Source organism: Amblyomma mixtum, chromosome 5 (genome assembly GCF_055824585.1).
Source record: "Amblyomma mixtum isolate Tamu chromosome 5, ASM5582458v1, whole genome shotgun sequence".
In the NCBI taxonomy this organism is placed as follows: domain Eukaryota; kingdom Metazoa; phylum Arthropoda; class Arachnida; order Ixodida; family Ixodidae; genus Amblyomma; species Amblyomma mixtum.
Window position 1 is genome coordinate 9506006 of NC_143016.1, and position 26640 is coordinate 9532645.

General features: G+C 47.3%; 1 protein-coding gene across 1 annotated transcript in view; it reads left to right on the forward strand.

Moving 5' to 3' along the window:
• The first annotated feature begins 5541 nt into the window (after positions 1-5541).
• Positions 5542-26640, forward strand: part of LOC149341297 (uncharacterized) — a 156081-nt gene continuing 134982 nt past the window's right edge. The window contains exon 1 of the mRNA XM_089543328.1: positions 5542-5554. The gene's annotated coding sequence lies outside the window, so the exon portion shown is untranslated. The remainder of the gene's footprint in view (positions 5555-26640) is intronic.

Genomic DNA, 26640 nt, shown 5'->3' on the forward strand with positions numbered 1-26640 from the left:
CGCCCTTTATTCTCTCATTCACCTTACACCTGGCCTCTCTACCCTCTCCACTGCACTTCGCTCCTAAGAAAGCAGCGAAACAGAATTGACAGTCACAAAACTATCAAATAATGAATGGAGTACAGATTCATGTACCTTCTTTTTAAGATTGCCTCGTGGATCGCCGTCGAAACGGCTCTAGCAAGTTACGACAGCTGATATGACTGCTCACGAGACGACGTGTCAGGGTTGGTAAGGGTAAAGGTCTGCACTGTGCGATGCAAGTGCACGTTAAAGATCCCCAGGTGGTCGAAATTATTCCGGAGCCCTCCACTACGGCACCTCCTTTTCTACCTTTCTATATCACTCTCACCTCCATTCCTTCCCTCACGGCGCGGTTGAGGTGTCCACCGAGATATGTGAGACAGTACATTCACCATTTCGTTTCCTCAAAAACCAGTAATTTTTGCGGCCCGCTAAATGGGAACGCAAAAAAGCGGCTCGAAATTAGTGATAGAATGTTAGGGCGATTTATTTATTAGGATGAGCACTTACAAAAGACAGAATAGGAAATTTACTAAGAGAAGGAGAAATGTTTCAATTTAATGCGGGTAGGCCTACATTCAGAGGCAACATCCTTCGCTGCTGTGCAACAAAAAATATACAACAGTACAGTTTGCTCTCGAAGTGCTTTGTAAAGCTTGCTTCTCCTTCTTTACACCAACTTTACACCAACCAACTTTACATGTATGTATATATAAAAAAAAGCGATGGCGATTCTAGAGCCGGGCTTGCCGCTGCTCGTGCATCTTGAAACCGCGAAAAGACAAGTGACGAGGAAGAAACATTCAAGACAGAGCGTGGATTCTTGTGTTGGTTTCTACCTCGTCCCTTGTCTTTCTGCGTGGTTCCAAGGTGCATTCTAGTACTAGCCACCAACTAGCCCGCTTTTCTCTGTTATATTCCCTGCTTGTGATTGTATGTTATCAATGTAAGCCTTTTACTTTACTATTCAAGACGAATAGTAAATTTCCATCCACAACGGAGGTAGTAATTTCACCAAATGAATACCTTCGTAAGATAGCGTTTATAACGGGGGAAATTTTATGGGTCGCTCTTTGAGGGCCCGGTCTCATTTGAACCATGTATTTATGGGACTTTTCTAGTCGGAAAAACGAGTTTAGTCGTGATTTTCCTATGTAAAATTTATTACCAAAGGGGGCAGGGTGAGGCGACCGCCCCCACCACTACCTCCCCTCCAGTACGCCCTGCTTTAGAGGCAGTCTGAATGCAGAATGAACGTTCTGCTGGACGGCACCTCTCGTATCGTGAGAGCTCACAAACCTATAGCGTCGAACAGTGACATAAACATTCTTGTTGTTCTTAGCGCGTACTGGCCTTATAGTACAGTGGCAGAGACATATTTATTCAAATAAGTGACTCAGACAGAGTAATTGCTGACATCAACGGTGAGGCTAATTCCGCCTGTAAATGGGCAGATGAATTTTGGTGCATAAGGCCTTAAAAGCAAATAACCGAATTTAGCACTGAATAATTTTAATTTTAGCAAAGTCACAGTAATTTTGAGTCTTCAGATGGGGTCTGTGTTGGCCGCAATGATCTGTCCAGGTGGTGACTTGTCAAACAAGTTAATATTTAAGGGCACAGAACTTGTGCACGTTCCGCGTCACTATGCCCTCGAAGCAGGCTCAATTCTTCCTGTTTTCGTTTCAGTTAGTCAAATATCCGTCTTCACCAGACACTACGCGAGGTTTAATACATCTGTGAATTCTTAGTGGTCCGCTGCTTTAATATATTTTTCTCCTTCCTATTATATATGTGGCGACTTGCTGGAATTGTTAGATCGTTTGTCTTTTCTACTCCCGTGACTGAGTGCGGTTGATCTTGCGTCTACCCTGCCATAAGCGCGAATGGAATTAGTGACAATAATGACACTCATAGTCCTCACGCGAACCGTAATTTTTCTTTCAACTGTATAGAAACGCCACAGCGACTTCAATGTCAGACAACGCTGCTCTAATTTTGATAAAGCTGGTGGCATTTTGAAGAAAATTGTGATTGTAAGAAATCTTTTGAGCAGCATTCAGATTTTCTTCCGGTTTGAGCAGCGTTCTGAACTCATCAAATTTCATTACGTTGAGTATTGTAGAAATGCATAAACGCCAGTTTTATAGCTAGGATAATTTATGCTCAGATGACGACTACGGCACCGGATACAGTGCTGCATCTGCCGAGATTTTCCTTACGACTCTTTTCATCAGACGTGACGGAGTATGCTTCGTCTACGTGAGATTTGCTGATAAAGATCCGCTCAATTTTCGAAGCGCCTATGACATCATCTGACGTGAGTGGCGCCATTTATATGAGAAGATATAATTTTAAATAAGGTTTTGAGAAAGTGTCAATAGACAGCCATAGGTAAGCTGCGTCAAATGGGATGGCTTTTAATCTACATGGCTTGAGTAAACCCCCAGAAAGCTGCCACGGCCTCCGATATTAATTAGGCTTTAAGGGCATTGATTCATATGACGTTTGACTACTATAGGGTTAAGCGTTTAACCATTTTGTGCCGTTTTCCTTTTCATTGCGTTTTTAAAATGCACTCTCCTATGTTTCACCTCTTTTTTAACCGCCTACATTACGTTACTGCGCATCAAAAACCGCGAGAACGATTTTGGGTTTAAACTTTCGCACTCCTGAAGGAACCGCTTGTGAGTTCTTGGGACAAGAAGCACTTTGCTCAATCTTCTCGCCTAAAGTGCCGCAAAAAGTATTGATCCTCAACTATGTCTAGCCTCCTTCGCATCTGCCAGCATTTACCGCGGCTAAATTTGACCAGACAAAATAGTTGAGATCAATGACCTCGCGAAAATTGGGCCTCTAGTGGTGCTCCGTGGTCTCTGGAAACCGCGAACGACCTCCAATGCTTTCCACTTAGCTTTTTCCTTCAGAGATCGTCCACAAATTTCGAAAATAGTCTTTATGTGTTTCATTACAACTAGGGGTTCTTGCGTTATATGGTCGGCAGTTCTGCGCCAAAGTGCTTTCTTGCTTTAATTCCGACGGTACCACACTAACTTCAGCTGGAGGCCTTTGGTCTTGAAGTACAGCAGAACGATTGTTTCGAACTCTCCTCATTTCACCTGATGGCGTAGCACAGTCTGCTGTGTTTTCATTTTCAGTTTGGTAGCCCTGTATGCCATAGGCAGGAGTTTAACTTTTCCCGGGAATTTCGTCCTCTTGCCCAAATAGCCTGCGGGCGTGCCGTTCACCCCGGAAGTTTTCCGCTGCAGATGGCGGCTATTTAAAGTGAAACTTCACGGTGTACTTGCTGTCCGAGCGGTCGATTGCTATCTATTTTCATTCTTATTCCGGTTACGGTCACAGTTATCTTTTTTTAGTAGGAGCACCCAGGACGGCAAACTTTAAGGAACACTCGAGCAGTGAACTACGCTTTGGAGGAAAGGGGCACGTTACTCCACGCTTCTCTCTGGCAGATCATATGGTTCTTTGTTACATCTCAGCGCGCAACAAATAAGAAAGAATCACGCCGCCTTTGTAATCGGTCAGCTGACTGATAACGAAGCTGATATGAAATCGAGCCCGCCTCCTTCGCTGGTTAAGTGCCTCGCTTAGATGTGTCGGTCACTGATAACCAAGTTAGCGTGAACGCACACAAAAAGGAAAGATTGCACTAGGAGATTAACGATATTAGTTACTTCTGCGTGGCGCTATGTTGCAGTGTTTTGGTAACTTTTTTTTATATACAAGACCTGTTTTTGCGACTCTGTGCACTCCTGCTGTTGCGGATGTTAGACTAGGAATGGAATATAATCTTTACTTTCTTCCTGTGCTCGAAATAAAGATTGTCTGGCGCTTTCTTACTCAGTGTGACAGGTTTCGAAAAAAAAAAATAAGCATGTTCATGACCAGGAAACATTGGGTTGTGATCACTTTAGGTAATCCCATAGAGTTTGAGTGAAAATGGAAAGATCACTCACCGGAGATAATGCAGACAGCCATAAATCGCTTTGCCAAACGGGTTTCGCGGGGCTTGCAATTTTATCTCCATGATTTCTTGTTGGATTGTTTTATTGTGCATGTATTTGGCAGGCCTACGGTGAAAGTCCTAAATACACAAGAAATACCCCGCACGCCACTCTTTTACAGGCTATTATCATTGTCCATCTAAGTTTCATATCACCGATAACCGGCAGATCGGCTGATTATCTTTGTTGGTGAAAGAGCACAGATCGTGCAAGAGCCCAGTAGCTTCAAAACAGCTATGTTCAGTGAGGAGAGCTGTACTCATTGTAACCCTGTGTCCACATTTGCTCGTGGAAAGTAGCATGAATAAGGAAACATTCCTGGTCTTTATGTTTCGTTCACCCCCCTTCGATAGCGCTTGCTGCCGCCCACGCCAATTCGAGAATAATCATCACGGACTCCCGAAAAGCATGTGAACATTACTTGGCAGGGGAGATCTCCCCCTTAGCTGCTTGTATTCTACGACGGACTGCCACTGATCCAACACCCAAACGAATCATTTGGGCTCCTGGCCACCAGGGCTTACGAGGTAATGAGGCCGCTGACGCGGCTGCCCGAGCGCTTACTCACCGGGCTCCTCATCCCAGCTCTTCTGGCTCGGAGACTAACCAGCCGCTGCTGCGATACAGGGAAATATTAACACATTACAGCGACAACCACCGCCTTTTCCCGGCCCCTGCAAAAGGGCTGAGTAAGACGGAGGAGCGAACTTTAAGGCGCCTGCAGACAGGTACTCTACTCTGTCCTGCAATAATAAAACATTACGATCCTAACACGGATGGGCGATGCCCACACTGTGGGGAGACCTGTGATATCTTCCACATGGTGTGGGCATGTACTCAAAATCACCACCTCCCCCCCTCCCCTACCCCTTCCAGAGAGGCATGGGAGACTGCCCTCCTCAACTGCTCCTCGCTTGAGTCCCAAAGGGCTCTGGTGAAACGGGCGAGAGACGGGGCCTCGTCGTGCGGTGTCCCGGACTAGGGACGCCGACCATGTAGCGGGGCCACTCTGTGGCTCCCAAACTCTTTTTTACAATATAAAAGTTTTCACCACCACCACCTCATTTACTCCGCTCTTGAAGCCTTACTGCACATGAATTCGTGAATCGTACGACCGATACCGCCAGAAGTTGGGAATGTCATAAATTCTCGTTGTCGGGCTGTAAGATTACAACTTGTTAGCTAAAAAAAAAACAAAAAAACACTGTGATGCTGTGTACATGAATACCTCTTGCCTACAGAGCTCAAGGTTTTTTTGCAATTGCAAATTTTGAGGTCTAACGTCCCGAAGCGGCCCATGGGCTACGATGGACCCCGTCGTGCGACTCCTGATTATTTTAGACCACCCGGGGCTCTTCATTGCACGCTGACATTGCACAGCACGCGGGCGTTTTTATACTTCGCCTGGATGGAAATGCGGCCGCGGTGGACGGAATTCTTTCCCGCGACCTTGGGACCATCAGCTGAACTCCAAATCGACTCGACTCCAAATCGCAGCTTTACGGGTAAGAGTTCTGAATACCCTCTCAGCGTCATGAGCAAGAATATAGCCTCGTGCCTTGAGGGATTACCTAAAATATCGCGACTTGTGAGATTTTATTCGGTAATTATTCACGCGTTGCAAGAGTGTTCTTCAAAGTTCGCCAGAAATCTAGGCGCCGATTTGAGCTCAACGTAATGGAGGGAATTGATAGCGGGGCGCTGGAAGTGGTAAGGGTAAACGTCTGCTTCTGGCAGGTAGTCACCGCTGATCCGGTTCGCGAGAGTGAAATAACTGTAAGAATAAGAATGGGGTAAAGCACATTTGGCAGGTTCTCTCAGATCGTGAATGGCAGTTTACTAATATCCCTCAAGAGAAAAGCATATAACAACTATACCTTACCAGGTCTCACCTTGGGGGCAGAGACGTGGGGGCTAACGAAAAGTGCTCAGCTTAAAATGAGGAGAACGCAGCGAGCTATGGAAAGAAAAATGATAGGTGCAACGTTAAGAGGCAGGAAGAGGGTAGAGTGGGTGAGGGAACAAACGCGGGTTAATGACATCGTAGCCGAAATCAAGGGGAAGAGATGGGCTTGTGCAGCTCATGTAATGGGAAGGCAAAATAATGGATGGTCGTTAACGGCAACGGAATGGATCCTGATGTGATCGGGGTGGTCGGGACCAGGGTCTTCACAGCATTAGGGCGAAGCAGCCAGACTACGGAGGGAAGCCTTCGGGAGGAATAGCAAGCTGGAACGTTTATTCTACATTTTGTACAGTAGCAAGTAGACCAAAGTCAGAAAATGGGGGAGGATGCTCTGGCACACTGCAGATTGCTGCTTAAATGCAGTTCACATTCCCCAGACACCCAGCTAGGGAATCTGATCTCTGGTTGAGCGTCCAATGGGCTGCTAGCGTCTTCTTAGGCTCCGCCCTCCCCACGTGATCGCGCACACCGCACAGACAAACACATGGGCAAGGAGGAACTTGGCGTCTCTGAGTCGCGAACTGTTTGACCAGGCCCAAAGGTCGTTGCGGCTGTGTGATGATCTTGATCGATGGGGACGCGAGCGCTGACCGCTCACACCGGTGACCTCTTCAGTTCGGTGGAAGGGACAAATCAGCCGTGTCGCCCCTCTGCTTTGTCTGCTGCCCAGGGCGCACGCGGGTAATGAGTTAGCGGCGCCGCCGCCCCGCCGTCGTCGCCACTGGGTCTCGTCGGTCAGTCCACGGGCAGTCCAGGAGAAGCGCCGCACTCAGCCTTCCCGGCGAAGGGATTAGACGCCTTTGTGTACGCCGATGCCGTCGCCAGTAGCTGCCCCACGCAGTGTCTCTTTTGTCTCCCCCAAGCAGCAGCGCTTCGGCCGCATACCTGATGGCGGCTGACTGGCTCGCCGGTTTCCGCTGCTAGTCCCCAGCAGCGCAGTTCGGCACCAGAGCCGCAGTCAGCATCGCCGGCGAAGGGGATTACAGCCTTTGTCCGCCGACGCCGTCGCCAGAAGCCGCCCCAGGCACCCTTTTCCTTGCATCTTCTCCGAAAGACAGCAGCGCTTTTGGCCGCATACCTGACGGCGCCTGTCTGGCTCGCCGTTCTCCGCTGGCTGGGCCTCCGATCATTACAGTCCGCCCGCCGCCACGAAGACGTCACGAAGTGGTTGCAGTTGATCGGTGCACCACGAATGTACGTCAGTGTCCGAGTCCTTCTTGACAGGTCGGCCAGGAAGCCCTGCACATCTTGCAGTGGTCCTCGAAACGGAGCATTAGTGATCAGGCCTACGCTAAGCCCATACCTCCAGCAGGGCAGCACACGGCCAGCCTCAGAGAACTGCCAGGTTTTCGGATAAGGTTAGACAAAGGCTGTAAATTTCGATACACCCCACAGCCCTCGCTCGAAAGCGCATGGCTGGAAAACTGGCCTACCGGACCTAGTTGAGCCAATTTTTGTTTCTTTTTTGTACTGGAAGCCACTCGCTTCCGAATTTTGACCAAAGAAACCGCTCCAACTCGACGACAAAGAGAACAAAACGGTGACGCTTCAGAGATGCAAATGCGGAGAAAACAATCCAAACTGTTTTGCTCGGGAACTTTAAGCATTTCCAATAGGGCCACGGAGAAAACACGTGCTGATGCCCTCGCGTTTCAGTTTTCTCGCCCTCTTTGTAATGGAGTACAATTCGCAATTACCACTAGAATTACGAACCTGCTTACTTCCCCTCATTTGCATGACCGCATAGTGCCGTCACTTTTGCTCAGCCTGGCAAAGCTTTCCTCAATATCGGAGCCCAAGTCATTAATCTCTTTAATGCCTTAAAACAAAGTTGCTCCCGGCGCTTATGCCAGTGTCCTAGACTGGCCCGTCTTTCCAGCATTTCCGCGTGACAGCGGACGCTGCTATACATAAGCACTACCTGTGCATTGTCAAACCATTAGCATTAAAAGAAATGCAAGACCACTGCTGCAAAAGTTAATGACCATACCAAAACTACACATACTCAAAACTTTTTCGGCAGCAGCAAAAAAAAGAAAAAGCAAACAGCAGAGAGACATTCTCGGAATCTGCTAACTACCCCCGTCGCGACACGAGGGGTCCTATTCTTCAGCCGCGCTCGGCGCGGTCGCAGACTGACAGTAGCTTCAGCGGCCGAGACCCGACAAAAGCCGAAGGGCTCACGCGCGCGTTCACCTCTTCGGGCTCCAGACGCCACGCGACAGTGATTTGTTCCGCACCCAGACAGTGCGTCTTTAACGCCTGAGCAGGACTTGAAAAGAATGCGGGAGGGGGACGACATAAGGAAGCAATGCCTACGAGCATTCCCCCCTCGATTCAAGAATGGCCTTAGAATGAAACGCGTTCTGCTGCGTTCTTTCGCGTGGTAGCCGTGCATGATTCTCTGTGCCCTACCGCAAGTTTTACGCGTCCCGCTACCGCAGCGTCGCGCCAATGGGTCAGGTGGCCTTCGTTGTATCTGAACCCTTCCTGTCATTCTTGCCTTTGTGCGGTGCCTATTGCACCTGGCGTGCCGCGGTGACCGCCTCGGCCGATTACACTGTTGGCCGGCCTTTAGCCTTACCATGTCTTCAGCCCGTACTTTGTCCGTTGTCTGGAGAGCACCCCTTGGTTTGGCTCTCCTTGCGCGCGGCCGCCTTCTGAAAACTGCCTTGGCAGATCGGCCCTGCGCGCCTCCCTTTCTAGCGGTGTCCTCACCCTCCGCGTCTTCTCTCTGACGCAGCACCGAGCCGCATTTCCCACTTGATTTTAAACAATGGGCTCGTGCTTTCGGCGGGTCACTGCATGTCGCAGTATCTGAGTGTCTCATCGGCACTTTACTCTTTCCTGAGCATAGCTTGCTCTCCTGAGGGTTGCTGTTCGAGCCTACGACACTAACGCTCTGGCCTGCAACTGGACCTGAACCACGCTGTTCGCCTAACGTAGCGTTTTTGTCCTGTGTGCTACCCTCTCGATCGCAGCAATCAACCTCACTTATCAACAGAGCATCTGCCTCAGGGTTAGAGACGGCCGCCTTCTTCCCGGAAAGTGCACGCTCCTCTGGGCTCAAAACCGCCGCGCTGCACCTTTCCTTACTGCTAGCCTTAGTGCCCTGATTATCCCCCGAGCCCTCACGGCTTGCGGATCGGCACTTTTTCTCACTCCTAGCCTTAGTGCTTACTCTATCCCCCGAGCCCTCGCGGCTTGCGGATCTGCACTGTTTGCTAGTTTCGTGACCGAAATCATCAGTCCCTGCTGCTGAAGTAGCCTTTCTTTCTAGAGCCAAATCTGCCCTATCCCGGCACTTCTGAGCAGCTGCCGTGTCTTCCGGCGACTGAGCGGAGCTCCAAAGTCGCTCGCTGACACTGTCGTGGTGTAGCCTACCACAGTCACTTTGGGTTTCGAGATCGACCTCTGCGGGAATTCGGACGTATCGGAGGAGCGCACTTCTAGCTTTCGCGTAGTTTTTCGCATCCTCGTCCGACAGGCGCGCTAATATGTTGGCGACTTCACACGGGAGGAAAGCCAGCAGCATAACGGACCAATAACCCTGGTCTAGCTGCGCCTCCGTGCAAATTCCTTCAAAATTTTTAAGGAAAGTCCTGATGTTATCGCCTGTCCTGAAAACACTTAACCTAAATCGTATTGCTTTCATTCTTACGAGGTTAAGTTGACGTGTGATCTCCCGCAGCTCCCTTTCCCGCTTTTGATCGAGCCGTTTTTTCTCGATATCCATTTGCTCTTCACGCTTCCTTTTTTCTTCATCATCTCGCTTCTTTTGTTCCCGTGCCTTCTCTAATTCCTCCCGAATGTACTCCCAACATCCGACTATCTCCTCCGCGTCTGCACCGCTTGCCTCAATTGCCTCAATTAAGAGTGGTTTCCTACGGATCGACCCACAATCGATGCCCAATTTCCCGCAAATCAAAACCAGGTCCGGTTTGCGCAGCTTTTTCCAGTCCATGTCTGCTCCCAGGCGACGGCTAGTCTCTACTAGTGGTCAGAGAAGATTCCCAGGCAATCTCTGGAGCCACATTCCATTACCTAGGTTTACAAATTCCAAAGATGTACAACCTGGCAAAACTCAAAAGAGACAAGACCGTGCACTTACCCATACTGGAGCCAGGACGCCGCGCAGACCATCCCACCGCTGCCACCAGTTGATGTGATCGGGGTGGTCGGGACCAGGGTCTTCACAGCATTAGGGCGAAGCAGCCAGACTACGGAGGGAAGCCTTCGGGAGGAATAGCAAGCTGGAACGTTTATTCTACATTTTGTACAGTAGCAAGTAGACCAAAGTCAGAAAATGGGGGAGGATGCTCTGGCACACTGCAGATTGCTGCTTAAATGCAGTTCACATTCCCCAGACACCCAGCTAGGGAATCTGATCTCTGGTTGAGCGTCCAATGGGCTGCTAGCGTCTTCTTAGGCTCCGCCCTCCCCACGTGATCGCGCACACCGCACAGACAAACACATGGGCAAGGAGGAACTTGGCGTCTCTGAGTCGCGAACTGTTTGACCAGGCCCAAAGGTCGTTGCGGCTGTGTGATGATCTTGATCGATGGGGACGCGAGCGCTGACCGCTCACACCGGTGACCTCTTCAGTTCGGTGGAAGGGACAAATCAGCCGTGTCGCCTCTCTGCTTTGTCTGCTGCCCAGGGCGCACGCGGGTAATGAGTTAGCGGCGCCGCCGCCCCGCCGTCGTCGCCACTGGGTCTCGTCGGTCAGTCCACGGGCAGTCCAGGAGAAGCGCCGCACTCAGCCTTCCCGGCGAAGGGATTAGACGCCTTTGTGTACGCCGATGCCGTCGCCAGTAGCTGCCCCACGCAGTGTCTCTTTTGTCTCCCCCAAGCAGCAGCGCTTCGGCCGCATACCTGATGGCGGCTGACTGGCTCGCCGGTTTCCGCTGCTAGTCCCCAGCAGCGCAGTTCGGCACCAGAGCCGCAGTCAGCATCGCCGGCGAAGGGGATTACAGCCTTTGTCCGCCGACGCCGTCGCCAGAAGCCGCCCCAGGCACCCTTTTCCTTGCATCTTCTCCGAAAGACAGCAGCGCTTTTGGCCGCATACCTGACGGCGCCTGTCTGGCTCGCCGTTCTCCGCTGGCTGGGCCTCCGATCATTACAATCCCAAGAGAAGACATGTGTAGCAGGGGGCGGCAGAAAGTTTAGTGGGCGGATGAGATTAAGAAGTTTGCGGTGATATGGCGGCCGCAGCTGGCACAGGGTATACGGTGAATCGGCGAGACATGATAGAGGCCTTTGTCCATCAGTGGGCGTAGTAAGGCTGATGATGATAATAAATGACAGTGAGAAAAAAAGGCAAGCGTGCCATACTATCTTGTACACAACAGCCGCCTTTATATTTCAGGGTTTAAATAAGTTGCGTTGAATGGTAAAAGTTAGAGCGCAAGGAAAGAAGATTTAAATGATTGTCCGGATGCGACTGAACAGCTTAGAATAATCAGTCGGGTAATATGTAACTAATGCGCGTAATGTAATGTGTAACTAATGTAATGTAATAAAATGAGAAGGAAACCTATTAAAGATTCTGTCGGAGAGTGGTGACTTAGTTGCGGTACTCGAGCCCCATTCGCCTCTGCTCGCATATATTCACCGGCTCGACATTAGCGGTGACGACACGCTCTAAAGTAGTCATCAGGGATTTTCTGAGCCGGACAATGGCTCTGTAGTTTTTTCTTCTTCAATCACGTGCCGAACGTTTTTCCCTTCTTAACGAATAACTGCTTTTCTCACTGCCAGAAGCACCTTCTGTTATCCTCGTGGATAGACTGGTGCATGCGTTTTTAAGAACATTTGTCTTTCGGCCACTCCTGGTCACAAATACAACCCGGATTTAATACCAGCTTGACCCAAGCTGTTTTCTCAGGGCGTTCGTAAAGCCTTGCGGACCGCTTCTCTGCGACGAACAGAAAACTTTTCAGGGAGAGGATAACTACGAAACAAAATAAGGCTGATAGGTATAAAAAAAAAATTAAGATCATACAGCTCTGCGACAGCTTGGCAACGAAGTGCATCAGTGAACTGCTTTCACTTGATGATAAAAAGTTCGTTAAAAGCCTGGAAAGATGATTAATTGAGAGGCAGTGTTAATTAAGTGAAGTAGGCGCTCCACTCGCCTCTCAGCCCTTGCTCAGTTTTACTCGGCGCTGACCAAAACCGGCACGAAAACAACAAAAAACAAACAAACAGAGAGAGAAAAATTTTTCGCGCGCATAAAATCACGTCAAACAGACGACAGGATACGGAAGAAAGCTCGAGCAGAAAACGACCAAGCGGGGTTCGCTAAGAGGCGGCACCGGAAGGTCACATGATACCTGATGAGTACGGCAGGCACAATGCGCTGCGAAATTAATTCGCACGCAATAAACAATACAAAATATCTTTGAGACTGTACTTAGTCTAGGAAACATATTAACACCTCTGTTGACTCATGTTTTTTGCCATTACTAATGAAGCAAGAATGCACAATTCCAGCATAATTCATCATCAAGGCGCTTTCTGTTCAGCGCTCGCGTTGTTTAATATCTGCTTGCGCACGCGCAGACACGCGCAGACAGTTTTTCGATTCGATTGATTGTTTTGATTTGAAAAGCCATCAATACGAGAAAAAAAAAGCTTCCTCTCTTTTGAGTTACACAGGAGAACAACCAATGTACATGGCGCACAGTTTTTATTTGTTTTTGCTCTGGAATTGTTTGCAATAAATAGAACATCTCAAGCGTCGCAACAGGTGTCATGAAGACTGTGGTTCCTCCAACTACTCTCTGGAAGCTGAACACGTGCACCGTACGCCTCGCTTACCTGCATATTTCATCTCCTGAACCTTTAGTTCAGAAGCCAAACGGGCTGGTGCGTAAACGAAATGCCTAAGAAATGTAGGCACAAGCGCTCTCTGAGTGATGCGCCAAGCGATAGCATTGCGCCAGATCTACAGGGTGCTTCACCTGAGATTTTACACAATTTTTAAAACCAGGCATTTTGAGTCTGTGTTAGAAGAGCGCTTTTTCTAGTTGTTTTATACGCTTAAAAGATTAAAGTAGGAATATGTACCACATTTGAGGTCTGTTTTGCGAATTCATCTGTAGAATTGTGTACCCCCCTTTTTTTTTCTATAAAACCAGTGGTATAAACGGCTTGAAAGTGACGTCATTGAATTCGCAGAGTCATTCCGAGGGCAGTTTTGCCACTTGAATGCGTGTGAGACATGCATACGTCTCTCACCTCATAAATGCTTAATTGCGAGGCAACTGTAGAATATTGTAAGGTACTGTCATGAACATAGTGATGAGAATGTTCGAACCTTCCGATACGTAGTAAAATCTTGCGTTTAAAGTTGGTCCTGCGCTGGCCGCGAGTAGTTAGGACTGCCTTAGAAAAGCAGTGAAATGAGTTTTTGACGTTAAACAGCAGAAAACTACAAGCTCATCGAGGGGGTATTTGCAGATGTTGCAGTCTCACGATTTGCGGAGAGTTGCTCCATAAACAACTTCCGTTTGAAAAATCCGCTTGTCCATAATTTCTAAGCCTGAGTGCATAAAAGGTGTTCTTCTTCTGATGTCCAGTTGAAACAAATAGGAACGAAAGCCTCCCTCTTCCATTTATCTTCGCAGAGTGCGGGATCCCTACGATGTGTCCGGCTTCCTACAAATTTCGTACAAAGTTTCACACAAAGTTTAGTCCTCACTTGCAATGGACTTCACCTGCACGCTCACAAAGGATGCAGCTCGATGTAGGCTCCTAAACAGAATAGCATTATTCCTTGAATCTTGGCTCGCCGCAAAGTTGTTTGCCATGAATTATTGTTTCCTCAAGGGTCCACAGGGGACATTACATTACATTACATTACACAGGGGACATAGCATTAGGGAAACTAATGAATCTAAAGAATTAAACGCAAGTAGCTTACCACTGAGACGTAGACGCGTTTGGTTAGTGTCCTCAGGCGGGAACGATAGATAGATGCGGCGGGAAACGTGTTCACAAATAATCCATCACGCGAATTTGCGTTGCCGCTATGTTTGAGCGGAAAGCACGACCTGCGCTGGCTAGCGTAGAGCCAACGGCAGGGTCTGAACAAGCATAGAGCTCCAGTGCCTTTTACTTTTCTCGTTTTTGCTAACCAGCTTTCTCCTGACGAAGTCAGTGTTTAATTTAATCCTACCAATCACGCAATGAAAATCAAAACGTAGCAAGATTTTTTAAGAAAAGAAATGCAATGGCAATAGCACTTTTCTTTGGCGTGCCTGTCCATATATATAAATTATGTCAGAATAAACTATACGCATATGTTCATAACTAAATTTTAATTTTCGTTTACATCATTTCGATGGAATGATTTCCGCTTAGCTGTGATTAATGATACTATCTTTTTTTTTTCTAATTATGCAATAGCGACGAAGCACGCCTTGTTCGCAGTATGCCCAAAACCGAAACGCAAGCGACGTTGATGGAAGGATGAGGAAGCGAGGGCAACCGGGCGAGAGGAATGCTTTACTGGGTTATTCGGAGCGGAAAATTAATCGGACGATATAAGTTAGGAAGCTTCGCTCGTGTGCTCGGGAAGCGCTCGAAAGGCACCAGATCGTGTCCGTCTGCTGCTCTTGCTTTCTGGAAGGTTTCAGAGTGAGTGATTTTCTGGGTCCGTGCTTTTCTTTTTGTGAAATTCTACTACTTCTGCACCATGGCGTGATTGCAGGCAATACTACATCCAATGAACCTCGCTGACATCGATAATGAAGGTATAGCTGCATCACAGACGTACTCCGGTATCCACGGCGTCACAGTTGCTCATTCAAGAACGTCGTTCTTCCAAGTCACGTGGTCATCCTCTGAATAGAGCATTGCCGTGTTTATCTGATGGCCAATGAGAATGGGAAGTTGGTAGGCATGTTGTAGTTGTCTGTAGTTCGTGAAGCGTGGGAGTAGGTCAAGTAAAGAAGCATAAGGGAGGAGCGGAGGGAATGTGGATGCGTTTTTCGCCCTTACGCAGAAAAACATATTAATGCCTCTCCTTTTTGTCAACAACAACAAAAAAAATCGGACCTTGGCTCAAGCTGTCATTACAAAAACAGCTTATGCCGCGGGATTTCGGACTTATCGCCGTATGAAACGAATTTTATGAACGAAGGTATGAAACGAATTTTATCCTTTGTGACAAAGGATGAGTTATCAGTTAACATGCAAATGTGGAGCACTGGGGCCTACCGGTGCTTGTAAATAAGAAAGGCTGAAAAAAAAAAAACTGGTCAGCGCTTACCTGAAGACGAAGAGGTAGTGGGCACGCACGATAGAACAGAGGACACTTAAGAGCTTTGAAACAATTAGACCACCAACCGGTGTAGGCGCATTAGTAGTGTCTGCTTGAGCACGTAGAGAAAAACTGCTTACACCTATCTACCCTCCTTGTAATTCGTGCAGTGGCATGTCATAAAACGTGAACGCCATCTCACAAGCAGTGAACGAGAAGTTCGAAGAAGCCCACTTCCCAAATTTACAAGCGTAGTAATAGAGTAGGACCTAAGCGAGCAGGCATTGACGCTGTCTGCTCCCATGGCTTCACCTTGTTAAGCACATCAGAGAATGCGCTGGCCATGAAAGCTTAGAATTGCCGCTTAGGGTTCGTCGAACCTGGCGTTTCCCCGCAAGTACCATTGTCAGTCTCCGAACCGTTACGCAGCATGTTCCTGTTCAAAGGGTAGCCCTTGATTGCTTTCTGTTGTTTCGCGATGCATTAGTTGTGTATAAACTGCGCAGGTAGCTTGCGCTTTGGTATGGTCTAAACGCAGTGGCGTAAATAAGGCGTTTCTAGCTGAAACTGAGCGCCGTGGTTGCAATCCGCAGTTCTCAGTCGCAACCGTTATTAGCAAAGAGCGTTTAGAGTGGCTGAAATGAGAGGAGTTCAGGTCTGTTGGTGGCTTCGGGGCCCAGATAGAGTTGATGCTGGTGTCTACGTATGAACTTTCACTTCATTTACACAGGGGGCTTGCACGAAAAGTGAAAGGCGCCATTTTGGCGTACAGCCCACATCTGGTGTGCAGGCCGTCGGAGGTGACGACAGGCCGATCAGATAAGCGCGCGGAGTCTTTAGCCGTGCAACCTGTACGCCAGAACGGCAGCCGATAAAAGATGAAATGGAGGAGGTTTCAAGGAATGACATGTTGTTTTCCGAGGAGTTCACCGGGACCTGCCTGTGGTCGCGATTAGAGATGGGAGGTTCAGTGGTATGAAATCAGGGAAGCGTTTGTGCCTCTCAAGGTCGAGCCTTAGGCACGCCCACAATAAATGATAGACGTCCGGATCTTTCCTGCAGAGTCAAAGAGCAGGTATGAGACTGGAAGGTCAACTGGCCACGACTCGAGTATCTGGGCTGCGGCGGTGCCTATCCGCGGAAAGAGCCCCAAAGTGGGGCGTTCGAACTCTCTGCGTAACGGCTGCAGGTTGTGCGCGAAGTGTCTGCCTATAGCCGGAGTGACGGCAGAGTGGAGGTCTTTCTTCGGAATGTATCATTCTCGTCGTCCTAGTTGTGGTAAGCCTCAAAGTAGAGAAATTGGTGAGAGGCGCGGCTTACTGACACTCTAGACATTCACAAGTTGTGGCCTCAGTCAGGCTGGTTCACAATATTAAATAATCGTTTTTAATGCAGAAGTGCATTTTTGGCTAGACAAGCCAGTTTTTTTAAGCACTCCTTTCCACTGTAACAATCATGCTCACAACCCACTGCATAACAATCCAGCGCCCGAAAAGCAACACACATCTGCAAAGCAACACACTTTCCAGACCCGAATATTTTTTCTTCCTTCTGTATTCCCTTGAGGCCACACAGGACTGTTCCGGTAGTAAAATTTTTATGGTCAATCGACTACATCTGCGTGCTGCAGTTTTCCTCTCAGATTGTCCTTTCTACTTAGATTAACTTGGCAGTCTTCTTTTAAACCCTTATTTAACGAAAACAAACTACACCTTTCTATAACTTCAATTTGTCCGGTATGCGTATAAATAAGAGCAGAAAAGAATATAGGAAAAAAAGCAGTTTCATTTTCTATATAGGAAGGGAATAAAAAAATGCAGATCAAGTAACTGAAGTAAGAAAGAAATGAGATGCGTGAATCCGCCACATCGGGGTGTAGAACACTGAGATAGTGCTGTAAGCTAAGAGCGTCTGTAGTTCACGCATAGCCAGCAAGTTCAGGCGCATGAGTTTCCGCGATGGCTGTTTTGAAATGGAGAGTTTTTCATGCATTGCTGATGTTTTTGCTTTTCTTGGTTCCTCGGCCTTTATTGGCTCTCTCTATGTCTCTCCTGTCCTACATTTCAGTGTCTGTGATTCGTTCACCATTTGCGCGCTTGGCTCCTGGGTGTCACGTTAGTAGCTGCCCACGTCTCGGAGGGACTGTCTTTTATTCCGCCTACTGTTTTTTCGACTGGCGCATTGCGCCCATGACTGGAAGCGCATTTTCTCAATCTTGCCAGCCGAAGCTGCTGTCTATCCAGAAAACGGCTTAAGGTGTCAGGAGCCTTACTGCGGTGTCATCCAACTTAGGCTTTATTTTGGCCCGTATAGGCGTGCAGAACAAAAGTGAACTGAAATAACAACGCCTCTGAGAACATGTGAAGGTCGAACAATGCAGAGTGGCTTTGCGTCAGCGTGTTGCTCTCGATGCCAGCTTAGCTAGGGCTCCGTGCCGTGAAAGTCAGAGTATTGTTTGCAGGTGCGAATATTTGCCTCATTTGAAAGACGAAAGAAGTGATTTTTTATATTTTCTCAGTATGTCAGGTTGACGTTTTTGTAATGAACACTATGTCTGCAGGACAAAGCGCAATAATGAACGGAACACAAGAACAAGGAGGACTACAGGGGGGAGCGCTGAACTGGGAACTTTTATTTTGAGAAGAGGCGAACTTGTATTTAAGAAGGGTATATCAGGCCACGTGGCCAAGACGAGAGGACTCCAGTGAACAAACAACAACAACAACAAAGAAAAACACCCCAGGTGTAACAAAGATACCGTAACTCAAGCAAAATAAAAGTTATGGCCGCAAGCCAATTGTTACAACTGTTTTCTACAGCTGTGTGTTTTGTTGTTTGTTGCCTGCATTCTTTTGCATTGATAATGTGACCTGATACGCCCATCTTAAATACGGGTTTGCCTCTTCTCGAAATAAAAGTTGTTAGTTCAGCACTCCGTCCTGTCTTCCTCCTTGTTGTTGTGTTCCGTTCATTCTTGCGCTGTGGCCTGCAAACAATGTAAACAAATCAACTCGTCCAACAGCAAGTGTTGCTTAATGAACACTCTACCATGGTGCTGGGGCGGTACCTAACGGCGACTTATAATGACCCATGCTTCGCATTTTTTTCCCTGCAGCGAGCTAATTGTCCTCAGAGGCCGTTGTAGTTATCGTTTTTTAATGCGTCGACGTCATTTTTGTTTCGTGCCACATTACGCGAGATTCAAGCCGATAGTGTGCGCCTCTCTTTCTTTGTAACTTGTCACAGGTGGGCAGGTGTTTGAACAGTAATATAAACAAACGGTTATCCAGCACGCGCAGCGAAGCCGACTTCTACGTCAATGCTGAGTTCTGAAGAGAGATAAGTCAGAGAACAGGAATCGCCAGTATAAACAGTACCCGGCTCGCTAGTCTCTGTAAGCTCCAAATATATTTTTTGCCTCCGCTTAGGTAAACGCCTCCACAGGTTTGGACAAACACAAAAAAAGAATTAACCACTGTTTTTCTTCTTTGCTGATAACAGGAACAAAGCTTCCAGCGCCCCCTGTCAGAAACAACACGAAAGATGCGAAGCAAAGTAAGAAAGACAGTCAGTTTTTTTTTCTCCGTTGATTTGTTCCTTCATTCGCTATTGCTTGGGAAGCATCTTCTTGTCCGCAGAAGTCGCACAAAGAACACATAGAAACTTCCACAGACGCTTTAACCAGATGGTTTAGCATTTTTTCCATTTCTTCTTCGATGTCCGCATCAGTGTATTGTTTTCTGCAAGAAAGCATAGCGGCAGAAAATGTGAGAAATGAACTTCTTCGCCGATTTCGTGCCACAGCAGCCACAATGAATGGCGGAACACGTCTCCTTGGAGGAGAAATCTTCTTCCCTTACTTATAGTTTCCATCGATGCCGTATGTCACACCAGGTCGCACCGAAACTTCGACGTTGCCCGGTGGCTGATGGCCCGGAAAGAAGGCAGGGGCGGCGTCGCTTGTTTCTCGCACCCCACTTTGTTTCTTAGGTTGATGAAAAGAAGTGAGAGTAAGAGCAGCGAGGATGTGTGCCCTGGCGCATCGATCATATCTCGTCGAACCTCATTTGTTTTATTCGGCACGACTGGCGAACAGAGCCGCTCCGGCGAGTCAACCTCCCGACGTGGCAGTGAGCGGTTAAGGCATTTGTCTTGCCGCGGTGTGATCGCGGAATTGCTGTAGTGGCAGCTATAAAATGCAAACATAACTAGTCGAAGCTGATCTTCGGCGTGGGGGATACCAGACCTTTGTCGCTACATACAAGAAAAAAATGAAAGAAGTAGGACCCAGCTAGGGATGCGGTTGCATGCAATGCTGCTAGACATACGAGAAGCGGCTGTGGTGTAAAGTTGCGCTAAAACGGAACGCAAGAGTGGGAGCAGAACACGAGCACAGGAGACAGAAGATGGGCGCAGACTACTGTGTTTTATAAAAAAAAAAAAAACATCCACGTGGAAATGTAGTAGAAACATGACGACATTGACGGATATCCCAGTAGAAAGGGCGCTGATAAACCAACACACACACCTGGGCTGGTTCCTCCTTATGTTGTGAAAAAAATTCAGTTTCTTAATGCAAACATAACCGGAAGCGAGTACTAGGTTTTTGTTTGCTTTTTCTCATAGCTAATACGCGTCGCGAATTATCGTCCTGCTCATCGCCTTCAATTACGTGATCACCTTTGCCTTAGATATACCAGTGTTTAGACTGAACTTGAGGCAAACCAAGGCTGAAAGGTTCACTGCTGCTGCATGTCAAATGTGGCTAAAGAAAGATTCCTTTAAACTTTTACAATTAGCTTGGCTGAGTTATTAGCCATTCTAAACGCAGTCAATCCCGGCGCATGTGTAAATCTAACGTCCCGTTCATGCGTGCATATAATGAGCATGCTAATACCCACAAAAGCGTGCACAAGAACGGATGTAAACACACATTTTTATTCTGATATGTGCGAAATTCGCTTGTATGGTGGCCGATTGTGCCACGGTTGTTGCGCTCAATCAAACTCGTCGCCCAAGATGGAGTAAAAATATTGAAGAGTTGATAATTGCAAGTAGAAAGCTAAAACGTATAATGAAAAGCAGAGCCCCATTGTAGAAAGATAGCACGAAGATTGGGTTCTCGACAGCACAAAACAAAGTGAACAGGGTTTGAGGGGGGGATTCTGAGTTTGGTTAGCCAACCTTTCGACAAGAGGTCTTCGTCTGGGCAAAGCGTTCATCATTGTCGGGGTTAAATCGGCCCTTCGCTCCAAGGAGGAAGTTTCGGTGGGGAAGAAGGGTCTGATGTGAGATGGATGGTGCGATGGAGAGAATGAAGTTTAAATCTGTTGTCCAGGCGGGATGGCTTCTAAAGAGGATTACCCGGTTGACCTGCAAAACTGTGATAACAGAATACACCAGCTGAGCAAAAAGGAATTCGTGGTTATATATGCAGGGTTGCACAGGATTATACAAAGGTTATACATGCTTGCCTACTGCATATAAACAGTTGCGTATTAAGAAATGTTCAGACTTGAACACTGCTCCTTTGGAGGGACAGTACAAGCAAAAAAATTGGTTTCCAAGAAAATCCATGGAAGAAAATACTGCGCCATTTGTGAGCATGATGGTACATTTGGCGCGTGAATAACAGGGGCTGAGGCGACGTCATGTTGTGCCGACAGCCGAGTTACTCCATCACAGTTTGCATTCAAGAATTGGAATTGGCCGCTTGATTATATACATGGTCTGTTCTGAAAGTAGTAGGACTCATTTTTTTAAACAAAATTTATTCAAGAGAATAGTACAAACGATTACAATTTTTCAATGTAGCACCCTTCCGCACCTACACGCTGCTGCCAATGAGATTTACAGTTTTCGTAGGTCTCCAGGAACGCCTGGACCGGAATGCTGTTTAGCTCCCTCGTCACGGCCTGTTGAACCACCTCTACCGATCCGTGATGTTCCGCCTTGAGCGTCGATTTTATTCTCGGGAATAGAAAACAGTCTGGCGGGGCCAAGTCGAAGCTGTAGGGGGGCTGAGGCAGCGTTGCCGCCTTGTGCTGGGCAAAAAATCGGGGTCCTCATTCACATGATGAAGAAGATCCTACCGGTTGGCCTTTTCCTCCTCTGACAATACTCCCGGCACCAATTTCGCGCACGCTTTCCTCATGGATAAGTTTTCTGTCACGATCTCAAAAACTTGGGTTTGAGGAATGCTCAAGTCATCAGCAATCATTCTGATAATTATTCTACGATCACTGTTAAGTAAATGTTTCACTCGCTACACATTTTCGTTGGTCTTGCTGGTCGAAGGGCGTCTGGAGTGGTCGTCTTCCTCCACTCTTTCCTTACCTTCTCGGAACAGCTTGTGCCACTCAAAAAACACCTGATCTACCCATGGAAGCGTCACCGTAGGCCTCCTTAATCATGTTGTCAGTCTCTTTGCCCGTTTTACCAAGATTTACTCAAAATTTGATCGCGTATCGCTGATCCAGTAAACGCTCGATGATTCTGCGTGACGAGACGTTTCGACAAGGGTTCACAGTACAAGCGACCTCCTCTCTTCAACGGCCGAGAGCCGACTGCCGATTTTCCCCAGCATTCCCAATATCGCCCTTCAACGATCCTGCATGCGCAGACCACCTATCGTCCGCCCGTTCGCCCAGGAAAAAACCACTCCTACTACGTTCAGAACATACCCTGTATACCTTGCCAGCTGTATGAGGCATGAATGAGCGAACAAAGAAGACACAAGAGAATTAAAAATATAGACCCTCAAAGCCCTCTATATAAAAATGAGAAAATTAAGTCAATATTGTTGGACCATTTTTCAATTCTAATTGCGCTAATATATTTTCCGCCTCATTGAAATGCTTGTCCTTCTCCTTTGTCAATGTATCTGTCGTAAATCACCGTGCCTTGTCGAGTGGTTCTTGACTGGTTTCTCTTTTCCAAACTGTGAAAGCCTACAGGTCTTAGCAGCCACGGAGGCCAGGTGCAGCCTGAAAAAAGAAATAGACTCGTTCATAGGTACGACGTTAGGTTGCTAGCATGTTTACCATTATCCCTGTCTCCTATTCATACGTACCTAGATGGCATATTCTTGTGGCCGTAAATGATCATGAGGTGTGGGCATTATCTTTCGCTCTCTTCGAATCCCTCCCCCCTCCCCCTTTAATTTTAAATGGATAGTAGGGAGGCCAGCCGGGCATCGTTTGGCTAACGTCCCTGAATTTCCCCTTTTCCTTGGTCTCTCTATCTCTTTCGCTTCTTGCATCGAATCAAGCTTACTCGATTTTGTGGAATCGGAATTATCACTTAAAACAAAATGCATGTAGTAGAGCGAAGAGTGCAAAAATAAAATCTATATATTATTTACTCAGCTGTGGCTTGTCCTGAGTGATTTCACGCGTTCACTCTTTCTGTTCATTTTCGCATGTGTTTGCATGCACGGAAATGATCGCAGACAAGTAATGACGACCCGGATGGCGATCCACTTTCTCGGCGAGCTCTTCTGGTGGCGGCAGATGGCAGCAACGCCTTAACGACTGCGGCAGCGGGGAGTAACGAGTGCAATCAATTCTTTTCCTGCAGTTGTTTTTCAGACCTAACTGCAGGCTCTCCTGACTAATCTTTTTCCCTTTCTCTCCTGCTCTCGCTTTCTTTTGGAATCTCTTGCTGCTTCTCTTTGGTCTTTCAGCCCAGTCGTTGGATTATTAGGTTTATATGATCTTTGTATGCGAGCGCATTTTTTTTCTTCTGTACATGAAAGGCCATATTAACGGCTAAGTGTACCCTGTGGTGTTGCCCGTGGAAAAGTGGCTGTGGCTCAACTCAGCTGAGTCAGGATGTACAGAACGAAAGCTTTTGGTTATACACGGTTTAGGTTTGGTTCACCTTTATTGTTTCAAGACTTCAGCGAGAGCTAATTGTTTTAACGAGAGCAAATCACGTGATGCATCACGTGCATAAGTGCATGAGCGAGCGTCCAGAGCGGCCGACGTAATTTCCAAGCGCAAGAGCGAATCACGTGACACATCACATGCAACAACTGGCGAGGAGGAGCGGCCGAGCAGCAGCCAGCGCAGAGGCGGATGTGATTGCCAAGAGCGCAGCTGTGGCGTCGGCGAGTCGCATGGTATGACGTCATAGCCACATGCGGCGCGCCTCCCGTTAGAGGTCAGATCTAAGAGCCAGTTGACCTTCAGGCTCGGCATAGAAGGAGTAGAGCTTTTCACACTAAATATGGGATCTGGAAAAAAAAAGCCCTGCAATCTAATACTTGTCATATATGACGTGAGGTTGTCTTACTTCGAAGGGTGAAACAAAAGCGAAGTATTTAGCACAACAGAGGTTTGATCTATTTACCCGTCCTAACAGTGCAGGCTCACTGACTGTTCTGGCGCACAGAGGAGCCACTGATTTTCGCTAATGAATCTGACTCAATACGGAGGCGGATTCACAGGCCCCTCCTCGAGAGGTTGTCGAGAGGGGAATCCAGGGGAGGAGGGGGTTATTCATAAACTGCGTGCCTTCCATGAGCTTTCTAAATTGAAAAATTGCTTCCAATGTGGTGTTTTCTTACAAAAGTGCCCTGCATATATATCAGTAATTACTCCCTTGCTTGAATCTATTCCTTAATCGGCGATTTTATTAAAGGGACACTGAGGAGAAATTGAAGTTGGCTTGCATCGACAGAATACCAGCTCCTGATTACAAAAACGCCACTCATACCGACAACAACGCTCTTGTAACGTAGAAAAGAGCGAGAACCAAAATGCAGGTATCGCCGCCACAGGCCAAACTCGCAAGTACAAGCGTGGTGACGTCATAGGACAAAACAGTGTTGCTAGAACCAATGGTTCTAGCAACGCTAGGACCCGTGAAGTCACGAATCACTGAGGCGCAGCCAATGCATGCGCAAATCTCCTTGACGTCGCCAGATGGCGCCACGTACGCGACAGCTACGCGCGCTGCTGCAGCGCCGGGACCAATCAGCGCCTGCTCACAGCGGTATGCGGGCTCCCGGTATTCCGCTAACGGTAACAAGGTACACGGTATGCTAAAGGTGTCTATTTGCGAGAACCTCGTTGACGACTTCGACAACGGGATCCATCGTAACGCTGGCAAAACGCCGGTGCAAACGTAAGCGAAGCGACTGTAGCGACGGCCGCAATAGCCGATAGATGCCTTCAACGTGCGGCCGGCGGTAGCTTTCTTTTCGGCTGCTGCTAGGCCGCTCTGCTGGCCGCCAGAAATCACAGTGTCTGCGTTACGTCATGTACACGTCACGTTTCACGTAACTTAGTCCTGTGTCGTCATAAGAGAATCCCAAGTTTGAATCAGAGCGGCGCGAAAAACTTTTTCAACTTCGAATCCAAATTTCTTAGAAATAAATGCATCTTTCGCTGCCGGCCAAGTGGCAACAAAGCAATGAAATGCCGAACTATCTGATTTTACTATAAAAAAATATTGATAGTGCTCTCCTCACTGTCCCTTTAAGTACGCTTGGAGTAACACCGTTCCCCTATGAGTTGGCGATCATTTCGGACTCATCTAACTTATATTTGTAGTGTTTGTTAACGTTGTTTGTTGAACGGCTACTACAGACAGGCGGGTTGAACCCTGGCTATGGTGTAATTTTCTTCAACGGCTAGAATTCAGAGAAAGATGCATAGTGTTTCTTTTTTTGGCAGCTGCATGGCTTCGCTCATGCTAATGATAATGAGTAATTGCTTGCATCATTGAAATCTACTCCACCTTGAGGAATTCATTCAAATGCATTATATTAAAATGTCGGAAGTCTCAGAGCGGCACCTAACGGCGGATGCCTGCAAGTGATGGAAAGTAAAGCAGTTAAGTGCAATGCACTAAGACAAATACCGCATTGAGAAATGAGCCCTAGAGACATCGCGCCCGGTGGACTAGAAGTAGCGATCACGTTAATTCACTAATTGGGCGCGGGGGGTAAGCGTTGTTTCGTCCCGGAAGACAATGAACGGGAAGCGCACCTGCGGGACTGGCAAAATTAGCGAGCAGAAACTGCCGGCGGTGCGAATTAGACGATTCGCTGATTCCGCTCGGGAGGATACCGGTTGGCCTGAATGAACCGAAAGCATCCCACTGGGCTTTTTTTCCGCTTGTACCTCGCCAAAAGTGCCAGACAGCGTTTTAGTACAATATCCTAACACCACATTCCCTTAAAGCTTTCGGATTTCGTTTACTTCTAAGATTTATTGCAACAGAAGAAATTAGGTTATCATTGCAGGCCCACCTGCTGTAATGCCATTTCTATGCCATTCCCTTGAATTTGCTCCCTTTTTTCACATTACATTTCAGGTGCTTAATTCAGTTAACAATCGCTGGAGGGTTTACAGGTTTCGTTATTAACAGTGCCAGCTGGCGGACATACCGGGCGTTTCACCTAAGATGTTCTGCAATTTTTAAAAATAGGCTTTTTGAGTTAGAATGGTGCTTTTTTCGGCATATAATTATCAGAGGTGTTGCGCATCAAAATACACCCTAGAAACGCTAACTGATAGCTGGTTAACTAATACAGAATAGTTAACTTTTTAACTATTGCTTTTAGTCTGCTTATTTACCGAGAGGCGTGTAGCCCGCCGTACGTAATAATTATATCATTGTTTAGAATTTCGAAAAAGTAGTTACCCCGGCGCTGTGGCTCAACAATTTCTGCTACATTGTGCCAAGGTACGTGCGCTTTCGAGAAGCTTGCAGGCAAAGCAAGCCCTACAGTGGACATAACTCGTCGAAATAGTCAAAATTAGTTGGGCCACAGCGCCGAGGGTATTTGTGTTTTCGAAATTCTAAAAACTCATATAGATATTACTTACGGTGGGCTAGAAACCTCTCAATAAGTAAGAAGACTAATAGTAATAGTTACAAAGTTAACTACTCAGTATTAGTTTATCGGCCTATACTAGTTAGGGCGTCTTAACTGTGTCCTGATGCGTTTCACCGCTGACAATGCTATGCCGACAAAAGTGGTCTTCAACTCAAGAAGCCAATTTTTTTAAAAATTTCAGTACATCTTAGGTGAAACACGCGGTATTGAAGTACCTGAAAAAACATCCTTCGCTCCCTAGTCTAGTCAAAGCAAGGCACTAAATACACCAACTCGAAGAGCGAATAGCCAAAATGCCTTGCGCGCTTCGTAATGAAATTGGAGGCTAAAACTATTCGTTTTTCGTGCGATTCCCTATATTTCTACGTTGCCATTATTACTCGTGGGGAACCACTGTGAGCACCTTACTGAGATAATTAGTCAATTAATATTAATTTGGCAAGTTTTAACCTAATTAAGAAAATCGATTGGCTTCAATATTTTTGCGAATGTCCTCAAATGTATTACT